We start from the raw sequence: 5,811 nt of genomic DNA, 5'->3' as shown, positions 1-5,811 counted from the left end.
TTTTAAAGTTGAAAATAAACAAATAAACTTTTTTATTTTTGTAGTAATAATAACACTACTGTTATAGCAGCAGTTCCACAATCGAGTGTAGTACAGGACTAATATCACTGTGCTTTTATGTTTTTTAACATATATTAATAAACTTAATAATTAATTATTATTAATATAAAATATAATAATAATAAATTAAAATTCATATAAATAATCATTATTCAATAGTAATAAAATTAAAATTATAAAATTAATATTTATTGCCAAACAGAAAAAAATACTATTATTAAAGTCATATTAGTATGAATTTTATGAACACATGTTAGAAATATATTTATTTGTATTTTAGTGTGATTTAATTTATTTTTTGAAGAAAAAGTGAAAAAGTTGAATTTGATTTTGTGTTTTGGTGTTAGTAGTTTTGGGTGAATCTGTAATTGGCAGGCAGGAGGCAGATGAAGACTGACAAAAAAAAAAGGAGTGAAAGTGTAGCTAGCTGCTGAGCTGAGCTGAACTGAGCTGAGCTGAGCTGAACAGAGGTAAGAGAAACTGACATGATTTTCGTTATGCTATTTCTTTCTTCTTCTGCCTTCCACAGTGCCAAAGCCGCAACCCCCGTTTTGACTTTTATCATCAATGCGCTTAACAAACTCATTTTACTCCTTAATTTCTATTTATTTATTGGGAGATGCTACACCATTTTTTTTATATATCTCCTATTAAAATACTCTATTTTAAAATTAATATTAAAAATATTTGACATTTTCGTAAAAAATAACAGTAGAGATTCTATCATTATTTTTGCATCTTTTAAGAAGCCATATTTAAGTACATGTGATTTTTTTAATAAAGATAAAATATATTAAAATATTAAATATTATTAATAAAATCTGATAAAATATATCAAATAAAAATACATCAATTTTTAATTGATTATATCTCTTTAAATGCTTTTAATTTTATATCATTGAGATTATCAAATTCGTTTAACTTTTTAAATGATTTGACGTTGATTAATTTTTGTTTTAATAATATTTTTTTATTAATTATTAAAAGTATAAATAATTCAAATTTTTATTATTTGTGTGGATTAAAACTTTTTTATACAACTAATACAAGAACTGAATGAATTTTATCTTTTGAAAATTCAAGAATTGAATGAATTAATTACCTTGCTCTGCTCATCAAGTCCAAAACCACCAATTCTGCCATAATAATAATATTAATGAAAAGAAAAGCGTTTACAATTTAATTAAAAGGGTAATTTCTTTATATTTAGTACCAAAAATTTAATGTCATTCATTCGGTAGATGAATAAGTTGATACTTTTGGATTCTTTATACTGAAGACAAACCAAACAACTTAACAAGCAAACAAAAAAAAATACTAAAAGTCTTTTTCTTTATTTATTAGAGATGATAATTTGTATGTGAATTAAGACAACATAAATTATGAATGATTTAAGTTGTTTAAATTTTAAATGAATAGCAACCATGATGAGTAATATGATTAAAATGAAGGTCAATCAAAACAACTTCAAATCATTAAAATGAAGATTAAAATAAATTTAAGTTGTTCAAAAAATTAGACGAGTTCAACCACCTCTTAAATGTAAGACTCGTGTTATTTAGGTTGACATATTTGATTAAAATTTAATGATTTTTTCATTGAATGTATTTTGTGGAATTTTATTAGTATAATTTAGTTTTTTATTTATTATTTTAATATATTTTACTTTTATTAAAAAAAAAATTAAGACACATGTACAAAAAAAGGTTGTATCTTCATGATGCGTCATCCTCCATGAAATAAAAATAAAAGTTTTTTTAACGGTTACATTTTTATCCAACAACTTTTTGAATATAAAAAAAAAAAAGTAAATTTTATTGTTATTGTCGCGACCTAAAATTTCGAGCGTTTCTCGAATTCAATAGATTTGCCACCAAAATTTATTTTAAAATAGAAAAAACATTAGGAAACCCTTAAAATAATATATATATATATATATATATATCTAAATAAAAGGTATTTGAAATCAAATTTTGAGTTCGAAAATCGATTATGCATAGAGAATGTATTATCACCCTACGGCATCGGTTAAAATATGGTTACATATAATTAATTATACAAAATTAATATTAACTTAAAAAGAGAGGGAAAAAAAGAGATTTTTTATTAATGTGTTTGACAATAGTGTGATATTGCTCTTACGTATCTTCTAGTACGATGAAGAAATCAAAGTTACGTAGTTATTGAGTAGAAAATATGGATGTGTTGATTTCTTTCAAAAAATTTGTGTTTTGTTGTTGATAAAAAAAAAAGACTTGGTTTGACGGGAAAAAAAATTGTTTGATTTGAATAATTATTTTGAAAAAAAAAATGAGTTTTAAGACTATCAAGTTGTACAACCCACATCTAAAAAACTCAAGGAGTAAAAAGATGTCTCATCTGGTTAATCCGTTTAAGAATATCTTTTATTATTTTTCGGTTTTAAAATTAAGTTTTAAAGTCATCAAGTAGTACAACTTGTATCTTAACAAAAGATTAAAAATATGTCACATCTAATTAAAAATGGCCACGAAATGGGAGTTGTCTGCGGTGGTAGTTCGTCGAGGGTCGAAGTTGACGGTGGTGGCTGAGTGGATGCTCTAGCAAGAGCGCTCGTGGTGGTGGTTCGTCGGAGGTCAAAGTTGACGGAGGTGAATGTGTTGACGCTTTGACGATAGTGCTTGTGGTGGTGGTTTGCAGAGGTCGATTTGATGATAGTTTTCTAAGGGATTTAAAAATGATGACGAAGGTGGTGATGTGTGACTCATACTCTCTATAACTCTCTACATTTTAAGAAGATGATGATTTTCTTTGTTGATCTTATAAACAAATAAGAACTTTATTTCCTCTATTCTAGTTTTTTGTAGGAAAAACTAAAAACTCTCCGATTTGAATCTTTTGGTTCTCAATTTATAGACTACAAGGATGAATCCTTACGTCCATTAGATAAATTAAGTTTCGGTTTTTCTATTGTTTTGTATAAATTATAAAGTGACAAGTGAAGATGAAACTTCTACTTTTTGGTAGAGTGCAAAGTTGGTGAAAATTCAAAATGAGAGACACATGAAAACTTAAAATGTGGAGGAGGGGACTAGTACTATTTCTACCAAAAACACTATTTATTTGTTTGTTAGTTATTGTTACTTTTTATTAATTTTTTATATTTTTACGATGTAAATTAGACACTATGTTAAAACACCAATCTTAATTTAATTATTGAAATAAATTTATGAGTTTAATTTTATTTTATTTTGAAAAAATTAATATATTAAAATAAAATCGTATATATAAAATCAAACACATTATAGTGACTTATTATTTTTTAAATGATCGAACAAAATTAAAATACTATATCTATCTTAATTTTAAAGTGGAGTATTTAAATAAAAAAATCTAGAGAAGACCTATAACAAAAAAATTTGAATGGTACAATAGTTCATGGATTGTTTATTCAAATTTTAGTGATCAGTGAACGAAAGAATAAGTTAATGTGTTTCTATGATTTTAAGTAATGATTAAATTGATTTCAACTTGATAAAAAGAATGTCTTTTAAAATTTAATTTGTCAAACCTATGTCAAGCAAGTCAGATATCAACCATAAAGACAAAGGAAATATAAAACTCAAGTTTTCAAAGAGTTACACTAATTGTGGAGGTGACACAGATGGCTTGGATTTTCGGATAGCTCGCACTAGTTATGACTTTAATCAACTTTCAATTATATAATTTATGTGTTTATTAGTTGTTTCTTTCTAACCTTACAAATTAGTATTCTTTAAACTAAATCTAACCTGATTTTAAAAAAAAAAAATAGTCAAAAAATATATTTAGTAAGTCGCATATACATCGTGTTTCTTATATGTACTGATAAGTGTAAACAAAATTTTATTGTCCTATTAATTATAATGTTATTTTTTAAAACATATATATGCCCAAATATTTACAAGATGGCGGAGTTTAATATGTATGTGCATCGACAATAGAAACTAAAAACGGACTTAGTCTAATGTGACTTATTTAGACTAAGTATTACTAACATCAAGCAAACCTGAAATAGATCTTAATGGCAATCAACAAACAAGTGTGCTAAAGATTCAACCACAACTACCTCTTCCTCGTAAGAGAGAATTATCCACACCACATTTAAAAAAGGGATAAACTAACACTCTATACTTCTATTTTATATTATAAATTGAACAAATTTGCTCTATTAATTAAATTTTATAAAAAAACAAAAATTTAAATGATGTATTTATACCTTAATTTTTCTTAAAATAATGTATCTTTTAATTATATAAATACTCATATAAATTAAGTTATTTAGATTGCAACTGGTACTGAATATAAATGCGAGAAAAACAAAATAAATAAATAAATATAACTTTGAAAGAATTTAATTAAGCAAACACTAGCAGGTGTTCCAGTAATACCCGGCGTATCTTTTTACTATGAAACATGTCTGGTGGAATATATTCGATTAGTATATTTTAATATTCTTTACACTATTTCCAACTTATATGGGGAATACAACCCTAAACGAGCTTCATGGTCACCAACACCTACATAGAGCTAGTTTTCCTAGTTTGGTGAAGCATACCAATTAGTGAATTAGGAATTTATTTATAATATTGTGTAGTTATTTTTTATACTCCTATTTGAATTTTGTCTTTAAATATAATAACCTTGTTTTGTTTTTGTTAAAATAACTTTATTTTATTATCTCTTTATTAGAGTGTAATGTGTATATACTTTAATTATAAATAACAAAATTGCAGAGATAAATTTATTAAATATTAAATTTTATATATAATAAATTTATTTTGTGTATGATAATGATTTTGAAAATTTTATCAATAAGAATATATCTAATATATGATAGTTGTATCTTATAGTGAAAACTTATTTTATAAATTATAGTTATTTTAAAAAAATTATCAATAAAAATTTATGTCGTGTATCAATGGCGAAGTAATGAATTTTATAGGGGTAAAATATAAAAATAAAAATAAATAAATACATGTACTTTTAAAACTAATATATTAAACTTAATTATTAAAATAAATAAATTTACAATAATTTTTTTTATATAAAATGTAAATTAAAGATACAAAAATTAAAAACTTATATTTTATAAAAAAATTGAGTTCGACACATCAAATTTATTTATAATTAATGGTGTACTAAATAGACTATCAATATCTTAAGTAATGTAAATAATTAAATTATTTGTAAAAAAACTCAATGTCTATTTTTTTTTAGTATTGTATAGACAATTTTTATTTCTGACAAAATTCTCTTTATGGTTGAAGTAGAGACTAGAAATGCTAAAACAAGATGGACAAATTCATCATTCAAGTGATAATTTTTGTTTTACCGTTTCTACTATTTTTTTATAAATAAATTTTATCCCGAGTAGCTAAATATATATTATTAATTAGAATAACTTAATATAAAAATATATCAATTTATTAAAAATTAGAATAGCCAAAGCTATCTCAATAATACATAACTTCGTCAATCTTGTGTATGATAGTATAATCTCATTATTGACAACTTTTTTCGTGTATGATAATTATTTTAAAATTTTTATCCGTTCAAATTTGTCTCATGTATGATAGTTATTTTGAAAATTTTATGAATGATAATTTATTCCGTGTATGATATAGTTCAACCACATAAATGACAAAATATCTTGTGTGTGATAATTTAATATCGTAACTCACAACATGTTATGTGTATTATATATTTTGAATATTTTATCGATAAATACTT

Source organism: Cicer arietinum, chromosome 3 (genome assembly GCF_000331145.2).
Source record: "Cicer arietinum cultivar CDC Frontier isolate Library 1 chromosome 3, Cicar.CDCFrontier_v2.0, whole genome shotgun sequence".
Lineage (NCBI taxonomy): Eukaryota > Viridiplantae > Streptophyta > Magnoliopsida > Fabales > Fabaceae > Cicer > Cicer arietinum.
This window is presented reverse-complemented; position numbering follows the sequence as displayed.